We start from the raw sequence: 9,736 nt of genomic DNA, 5'->3' as shown, positions 1-9,736 counted from the left end.
CAAGTTCTCTTTCCAAATACAAAGAACTGTTTTTCCATCCAGTTTTGTTTTAAAACTTGACGAAAGACCCCCTCATCAACTTATATGCCTACAGTTATTTTTTTAGTTTTCGATTGTCCTAAGTCCACTTGAAGTTATTTATCTTATGTGTAAGGATGTTTTCCTTGCACGTGTGTCTGTGTACCGTGTGTGTACATGGTGCCTGCAGAGGTCAGAAGAGGGCATTGGATTGCCTATAATTGCAGTTAAAGACAGTTGTAAGCCATCATATGGGTAGTGGGAATTGAACTGGGGTCTTCTGGAAGAGCAGCCTGTGCTCTTAACTGCTGTGCCACCTCTCCATTCCCATGTCTATATTTTAAGAATTTTCCTTCTGATTTTGGTAATTCCTTGAAATGCCAAGGGCTTCTATTGTCTGTGGTGCACACCTTCCCATTTGGGAATCTATTGATCTTGAATGTTTCATTGTTCTGTCTTCTTTGATCCCCATATAACCTGGCGTATTCTGTGACTCCAGGGAGATCAGTGGATGAAAGAGAACATGCTGTAAGAAGAACAAGGAAGATTCTAAAATTAACGGACTCGACGGTATACTCGGGGATCAGGTGTCTCTGGCACAGCTGTGACGTGTTCAGTGCTGGGCAATAAAAAGAATCAAAGTCCTCCCAGCTTGGTGTCGCTTTTGTGGGGGAACGTTGGATGTTTCCCCCAGACTCCTGATCTACAAGGCTGAGCAGAGGTGACAGGTTGTTTTCTTTTGATATAATAATCCCAGACCTAACCTGTCTGCACTCTGGCCATGTGCCAGGATGCAAGGAGGAGAAGGGGAGCAGAAATGTATCATAGCAAGCCGATTGGGGAATTGGATATTATTTAGTATTCAATGCATTTCTCACAACCCAGAACTGCTTTGCCCCCTGGGGAACTGCAGCTAGCAAGCCACTACCGGGCTGACTGTTACAACGGGTCTCTTACTTTACAGGCAGCAGGGGGACCACTTGCTAACTATCTCATGGTGGTATTGTGTAACCCGGCAAGGTCACTAATTAGTTTGTCTATTTACATCTAGAATGAATGTACCCCCTCTTGGGAAGAGGGCTTATTTTATTGGCATGCCACAAAGAGTACTCAATGGCTCTTAAACCAAGTGGGGTTGTTTGTTTGTTTGTTTTTTCTTTTTGTTTTAGTGCCATTAAAGGGGCCATCTATACTCAGGTATTCCTTGGGCCTTCCATCCTACCATTTATCTCCAACTGTGTGACATCTTTTACCAGGCATCTTTCTCTTCGTGGCTATTCTTTTGTTTTCCTGTCATAATAACTTTTCTGGACTACGTCATTGGTATAAGTGAGTGTCTTCCACCCTCCCCAAATTCATATGACCGATACTTAATCCCCAAATTCACATGCTGGTGGTACCTGGAGAGGCGAGCCTTCGAAAGCAATTAGGATTTGGATAGGTCATGAGGGTGGGGTCCCCAGGATGACATTAGTGACTTTCTAATAAGAGAATGAGAAACACAGCTAGCAGGCTCCCTCTGTTTCACAGTGGGATGCACACCACTGACTTATGAGCTGATGAGAAGGCCCCACCCCCACCCCAACACTGGGGAAGCTATTGAACTCCCCAGCCTCTAGTGATGAGAAAGAAATCTCTCGCCTTTGTAAGTCACCAGATTGTGGCCTTCTCTTGTAGCAACAGACAAGAGTCCAAGGCTTTCTCTTTTGCTTGTCCCCATACCACTGAATGGGTCACAGACAAGAGCAGGCACAAAAGCTGCGTGGATTCAAAAGAGGATTTTCTAGGCTTGGCCAGCTTTGGGAGCATTTCTGTTGACTATTTCCTGTTCTCATCTTTGTCATTGTCCCTTGTTGTCACTTGCTAACTACCAGTTCTTTTGGATTTAGATTATCCGTCAGTCCTGTGTCCTACATAACTGAGCTGACGAGTCATAAGAAGACCCAACGTCATTTCTGGCTGTCCAGGTGGGCACTGCTCTGAGGACTTTTTGAGCTAGCCTGTGTAAGATACAGCTCCCAGCTCCACCCTTGGCCCCTGCACAAACCTGGAGGGCAAATGACTTTCTGTAAAATGACCAGAAGAGCTGGCATTCAGACACTCAGCTCAGGGGCTCCACATTTTGGTCTTGTGCAGTGTGTATGTATTTGGACAAACAAATGGAGGCCATTGTCAAGTGCTTGGGGCTATGGAAGAGGGAACAAGTGTGAGGGCTGAGGTTGGAGAAGTCAGGGAGCTTCCAATAGGATTTCAGGGCCGGCATGTAAGGGAAGGTGTGTTAAGATCCACCTGGGAAGTCTTAAGGGACTCAAGGACAGCAGGCTGAGTGGGAGCTGCTCTGTCATTGCAATGAAAATGGCATCTTTGGGTTAGTGATTATGGTGATGATGGCTGCAGACATATAAGCCTGCTCTAAATAGCAGCGTTTACCTATCCCAATAAGCAGTCAAGAGAAGCTTAGTCACCACAGCTATCAAGTGCTGTCACATACCTCAAGTGTACTTAAGTGCACAGAACACTCATAGCCACTGTCTTCAGTGCAGACTCTGGTTGGCCATCACCGTTCGGGCTCTTGGGCTTCAGAATGGTATGGAGGAAAATCTGCTTTTTTCTCTCTACCTTAGATTTTTGTCATTGCATATCACAGGGACATTAAGATGTTCAATAACAAACACTGATATACCATTAAGGTGACAGCCATAAAGAGAGACCAAGGAGTCAGCATTAGACAATTAAGTAGTTACTTCTTTGGTTATTGCAGGGAGTAAGACAGAGAAATAGAACCAGGTGCTTTTGACCAATATAATGGGGCTCAGGTCTAGCGTGGGGCATAGGAATAGCTCTGGGAGACCATGAGATTTAGAAAGACAAGGCAGATCTGGATAAACAGTTGAACAAGGAGGCTCTGGTGCTTTCTAATTGGGACAAGATCCACCTTTCCAGGGCACCCTTTTGTGAGTGACACATCCCTCCAGGAAACTCTGCCAGCTAGTTTTGACCCTTAGAATTCAGGTAAGCGGAAGAAGTAGTGAGCACCGAAACTGCCTCTGCCGCTAGGTGTGCGAACATCGGCATCATAGCTACTAGTCTGGGTAGCACAGCTCTCACTCTGGGTAGCACAGTGCCCAGCTGACGCTCTTGCTTTGTGTCTTGGAGCTAGGCTGAGTTCAACATACAGAGCTCACACACACAAAGGCAATAACACTGACAAATGGGTTTAGCAGGTGCCCATTCTGTGCAAAGGAGTAAAAATCTAAGATCCTGGTGGTTGTCTGAAACCATTGCTAGTACAAAGGTATGTTTAATATATATACACATATATATACATATATGTGTGTATCATATATATTATATGTGTCATATATGCATGGCAAGAGAGAAAGACAAATGAGAGAGATATAAGCATAGATTGTCTCTTTTTCTATACATATCTATGATAAAATTCAAATTATAAATTAGACCCAGTGAGAGCCTAATGACAATAACAAGAAAATAGGACCCAGCCATTGCTGTAATAAGAGTGATGTGATTGTGCTCTCTTTTAAAATATTTTATTGAGGCCTGGAGAGATGGCTCAGAGGTTAAGAACATTGACTGCTCCTCCAGAGATCCTAAGTTCAATTCCCAGCAACCACGTGGTAGCTTACAACCATCTATAAATGTGATCTAATGCCCTCTTCTGCATGCAAGCATACATGCAGACAGGGCACTGTATCCATAATAAATAAATAAATCTTAAAGCATTTTATTGAACTGAACGCTGCCTCCTTCTACTAAGGATGTGAAATGGTCCTTTAAAAGGAGCTGCATGGGTTCTCTTTAGAATACCAGAGTTCCCAGCACCACAGCTCTGGTATTTTGGAGCCACTATGAACTAGTAAGCACAGTGATATTGTGAGAGGTAAACCAATACCTAGATGAGGGCTCCGTGAATGTGCGTGGGGCGCATGTGAGCATCGTGGCTGTGCTAAGCAAAGAGATGATTCGCGTCTCAAGTGGAACAACACAGCGAGATGGCATCTCACTGCGCAAAATGGTATGCAATTCAAAACACAGATTATTTCCAGAATTTTCTATTTAATATTTTCAGACTGTGGTTGATCACAGGGAACTGAACCAAACAAACAAACAGCGGGGCGGGAGGCGGCGGGGGGGGGGGGGAACATGAAAGAAACAAAAATGAACTGCAAATGAAAAGACTGTGGCGCTCCAACCTGTTCAGCCAACCTTCTGAGAATGACTGAGTATTCCATGTGCTAAGCTGTTTCTCAGTAAGAGCCCCCAGCTGCCTCTGACCATCTAAGTGGATCCAGCCTGAGCCTCCTACGTTTCTGACTCCTTTTTAGCATGCGGACTTGGAGGCCTGGAGTGTGACCTGAAGCCGGTGGAGGCAGCATCGGTGCTCAGTCTATTCTGTCAACGCCTGACCATCATCAACACAGAAGCCTTGGCAATAGACACCGTGAACGTAAACGTCAGGAAAACACAAAGAAACCCGGAGGACAGAGTCTGTAGGTAAAGTGACTTGCTGCAAACAAAGGCAAGGGTGGTTAGACACCCGTGACCCAGCTCTGACACGCTCCAGTCTGTGGGCTCTGCTGCTCGTGCAGCCAAAAGCCGGGCAGGGAGGGGGCTGGGTGGGCAGGAGCCATGGAAATTTTGTTGTAGTCTTCCAATATTACTGGCTATAAAAATAATATGACCACACACTTCTCCCTCGCTTCGGAGTAAAACGCTCATAAAAAAGTAAATGGTGAAAGTGAAATTGGTAAATTGGAAAATGACCATCTGTCCTGGGAACACACTAACGTGGTAGTTTTCTCCTGCAAGAGATCATGGGGACTGCTGCATGCTGCTACGCTGTCTGGTCCGTCACATCACCCAGGCCCTGCAGGAGAAGGGCTTCTTGGGTCAGCATGTGGCAGGCAGAGCTCAGCCTTAGGAATGAGGCTGGGCCTTGCTCACTGCTGTTCGCAGCAAAATTTTCACTGTGCACTAGACCTCCATTCTGCTTTCTGCAAAAATGGGACTCTTAGCTGGGTGTGGTGGCCCACGCCTTTAATCCTAGCACTCGGGAGGCAAAGGCAGGCGGATCTCTGTGAGTTCGAGGCCAGCCTGGTCTGCAAAGCAAGTGCAGGACAGCCAAGATAACTTAGAGAAACCCTGTCTTGAAAAACCAAAACCAAACAACCAAACAATCAAAACTGAAAAAGCCAAAAGCAAACCAAAACCCAAAAATCAACCGTCCAAACAAACAAAACCAAAAAACCCCAGGAATACTGGTCTCTGATTCTTACAAACCCAGGTGAAGCATTTTATGACAGTAAGACAAACTACAAGGCTGAAGTCTTTTTTTTTTTTTTGGTTGTCACCGTCTTTATGACCCCTGTCTTTTCTTCTTTTTTTTTTTACGTCTCCTCCCCTGTTTTGGCCTTTTATTTTATTTAATCATTTTAATCTTTTTTTTTTTTTTTTTTTTTTTTTTTGGTCTTTTGAGACAGGGTTTCTCTGTGTAGCCATGGCTGTCCTGGAACTTGCTCTGTAGACCAGAGGAGCCTCAATCTCAAAAACTCCGCCTACCTCTGCCTCTCGTGGGTTGGGATTAAAGGCATGTGATACCACGGCCTGGTGGCCCCTGTCTTTTAATTCTAGAGTCATGAAAGACTTTAATATGAGTTTCTGAGGATGCATTGTTTTTGTTTGTTTGTTTTTTTAGATAGGATTTCTCTGTGTGTAGCCCTGGCTGTGCTGGACTTGCTTTGTAGACCAGGCTAACCTCAAACTCACAGTGATCCTCCTGCCTCTGCCTCTTAACAGCTGGGATTAATAGGTACATATTTAAGGGGATACTGGTTGGAGAAAGAGGGGGAGACCGGAAGAAGCCTCAGAGTTCCTGCGAACATTTCAATGTGTCTCAAAGTAGAACTAATTTCACTGAAGCAGATGGCTAGCACCCCGCCCCCACTTGCACCGCCTCCAGCATGCCTATCCCTCAATCTAGCAATGGACAGTGGCACTGGCTTCAGACTTAGGCTCGGGAAAGACACTTAATCCATTTGGTCATCCAGACATGGTCCTTGACACATGAGCATGCTTGAGCCGAAGACTGTTGGGTGCTCTGCTTTTTCCAGGTGATAGAGATGCTAAAAAGTGAAGTCGGTGGCTGCCCCACTCACGGATGTGTTAGCACCTTGTGTGTATGGACCACCACAATCACCTCGGTTCCAGTGAGACAGGGGTCTAGGCGTGAGTCCTGGATGCAGCTCTCAGTCCTGGGAGGGGACCTACAAGGACAGCTGTGGGTCCAAGCTCAGTTCAATTCGCACCACGGAAGGGAGCCTGCTTCCCTGAGTGCGGTAGAGACGAGTGTGGTTCCGTGTGACTCATTCTGTGAGTCGAATCGGGGAGGAAAACAAGCCTGTCAAGGCCCCAAACCTTCAGATGTGTGAAGATTTAGCAGTCTGATTTGTGACCAAGATTGGATAAGAGAGGCAGAAGGAAGCCGAGAAGTCCTGTTTCCTGCCGCTGTCTGAGCCCTTTGTGGGCTGGCTGAGGAAAGGCTCTAAGTCAGTGGCTCTCAACCTGTAGGTCACGACCCCTTGCACAACCTTCCATCTCCAAAAAATATTTACGATGCATAACAGTAGCAAAACTACAGTTTTGAAGCAGCAACGGAGATAATTATATGGCTGGGAGGAGGGTCACCCCAACACGAGGAACTGTATTAAAGGGTCGCCGAGTTAGGAAAGTTGAGACCCACGGCTCTAGAGTTGGAGGTTACCCCATTTTCTCAGACAGGAAGAATCAGGGAATACGATCGCTGTTGAGCCCTGAAACTGAGGTGTGAGGCCCACCTTCCTCCTACGGACAGGAAACAATTCCAGTCATTTCTAGGTTTGATTTGCATCGTTCATGCTGGTTTTCTTGTTTTACGGTCTGGATCCTGGCTGCTCATTGGTATCTGGGCCAGTTGGGGCTGGGGGAGTAGGGGGTGGTGGTGAAGGGGAGGAGGAGGGGGTGATAGGGGGTTGGTGGTAGTTCAAACATGGTGATTTTGGTTCTATCCCTGGAGGTCTGTACCTCTGTGTTCACAAGCTCCGCAAGAAATATTAAAACAATGGAGTTTTCTCACTGTGACTCAAACAGTACATAAACTCCCCATAGGTGTTGGTCTTATGATTGTCTGATGACAGGTTTTGTTGTCCAAAGGTATTTCTTAACCTTCCTAATGCTGTGACCCTTTAATACAGGCTCTCCTGCTGGAGTGACCCCCAACCATTACATTATTTTCATTGTTACTTCATAACTGTAATTTTGCTACTTTCATGAATCATAATATAAATATTTGTGTTTTCTGATGGTTTTAGGTGACCCCTGGTGAAAGGGTCACTTGACTCCCAAAAGGAATGGCTGAGAACCATTGTTCTGGATGAAAGAATTCTCATTTTGGGGAGATATTTATGTGGGCTGTGAGGCTATGTCCCAGTGTCAACAAATCAGACAGCCACGCCGGAACTGATTAAATAATGCATAGTGCCAGATATAGGCGGTAACTCTCTGAGGACTTACACCACAAGAAAACATAAAACAAAAATTGATTTGAGTACAAGTAATAGTCGCTGATGTCATGGATATGCCTCTCTTATTGATTTAAACTTTTCCATGCAATGAATTCTATTTTGGGTGCACTTGGCTATCAGGCGCTGCCCACATTTGTTGCCCATTCACTGTGCGGAACAGCAGGGCACTGCAGACACAGCCCAGGGACATACGTGCTGGACACCTGGTGTCCAGCCCTGACATTCCCAGTGTGACCTTGGGAAATATAAGGAGAGCCAGTTTCCATATCCATAACAGGTTCTGTAGAAGGCAGCTAAAACCTCTTCGCCGTTTGCATTATCTGTTTCCTATGTGATGATGGAAAACGTTGCTTTATGGTTTGGGCTTATAGTTTAGATCTTTTGGGTCCCTTAAAATCCATATGGTACAGGCTTGGTCTCCGAGGAGATGATGGAACTTTGAGCCTCAGAGAAGCTGTTTAGGATTTTGAGATTATGTCCTTAAAGGGGATTATTTTTGGATCCCAGCCCTTTTCCTCGATATCTTTTTATCTCAGGATCCACAATAAGTTCTCTCAGTGATGAGCCACTTTGCTACCATGCCCATTCAATCACATTCTGAAACTTTCAAAACTATAAATGTTTTCTCTTTAGAAGTCAAGTTTCTCAGATATTTCTTGCAATGATAGAAAATGACCTTACACAGTTCTCAAATTGTCGTTGTGTTTTATAGTGTTACAAGGGAGAATTCTTGAAAGTATTTCAGCTAGAATATCAGACAGTAGAAAAGTAAGAAAGACTTAAAAACTGAACATTTATGACATTCTGAACAGAAAGTTACCTTTAAGACGTTGTAAAGTACAAAAATTCTCAAGATCCTGAGATTTACTCAGCAGGTAAAGTGCCTGCCACACAGGCATGAGAACGTGAGTTCAGATGCCCAGTGCTCACATAAAGGCTGCGCACAGTGCATCTCCAACCCCAGCAGTGGGAGGCAGAGATAGGTAAATCCCTGGAGTTCATTTGCCAGCCTGTCTACCTGAATCTGTGGTCTCTAAGTCCAGCGAGAGGTCTTCTTATAAAAGGTAAGAAGGAGAATGACAGACGAAGCTACCTGACATTGACTTCTGGCCTATACCCATGGATACATACACACATGTGCACACACACAAGTGCACATGCGCACGCGCGCGTGCACACACACACACACACACACACACACACACACACACACACACACACACACAGAGTGAATCCTTGCTTTAAGACATTTCTTCCAGGAACATTTTTCAAGTCATATAGTATACTGACTATATGACAGAATTTTAAATTCTGATTCTTTAAAAAAAACATTTTAATTGCATAATTAGATAAGATCTCCTTCCCACTTTATTAAAGTATAAATTCAGCTCCAACTGTATATAATTACATTGAATGACTTAATGATTTACATATATGGAGACATGAACTATTAAATGTAAAGTTACCTGTAACTCCAGTTAAATACCTAAAATTCAACTATGTCGATATGAATATATTGCTTTACTTAAAGATTCTCTTATTTTATTATATTTGAGAAGATGTACAAAAGTGATAGAATTATAGACAATTTAATATCCATTTTCCTCTGGTGTGGTTTTGTGTTGCTCTCATCACTGAACATAATTTTAGAAAAGAACATATTCCTGCCCCTGAAGGCGTTGCAGGTGTGGCTGCTATGTCATGTGTGTGTCCGTAGGTGGCAGAGAAGAGAGAGGCCATGTCTACACTCAGTGTTCAGGCCTATGAACATCTGAGTGATTATAGCCTAATATTCCCTGCATAAAGCGAGCCTGAGACAACAGAGAGCTAGCTTGAGATGACAACCAGTCTGGTGCCATGCCGGCTGAGGTGGCAGACCATGTCCGAGATGACCCCTGCCCAGCACCATAATTCACAAGCAGGGCATAGCATTCCTGAGACCACTCCTGAGATGACCCCCAGACCCTCAGAGATCCTGGGCACCATTAAAGATGAGAAGTCAGTGATGGAGAAATGGAAGAGAAAGAGAAACAGAAGGATGTGGGCACGATGAAGGGAGGTAGAACTGGAGACTTGAGGGGAGTGAGGAACAGCCTGAGGTGAGTAGCCCATGATGCTGCTGCCTGGGAACATGGTGG

The 9,736-nt window shown here is 44.8% G+C and overlaps 1 non-coding gene across 1 annotated transcript; it reads left to right on the top strand.

Moving 5' to 3' along the window:
* Positions 1 to 9,261: 9,261 nt before the first annotated feature.
* LOC127210411 (small nucleolar RNA SNORA17) lies at positions 9,262 to 9,392 on the top strand. Its single transcript, XR_007833319.1, has one exon. It is a non-coding gene; the product is annotated as a small nucleolar RNA SNORA17 (small nucleolar RNA).
* The last annotated feature ends 344 nt before the right edge of the window (positions 9,393 to 9,736 follow it).

The sequence above is a fragment of the Acomys russatus genome, chromosome 27 (assembly GCF_903995435.1).
Source record: "Acomys russatus chromosome 27, mAcoRus1.1, whole genome shotgun sequence".
NCBI lineage: Eukaryota > Metazoa > Chordata > Mammalia > Rodentia > Muridae > Acomys > Acomys russatus.
Note: the sequence above shows the minus strand (reverse complement) of the source record. Positions and strands in the feature narration are given on the sequence as shown.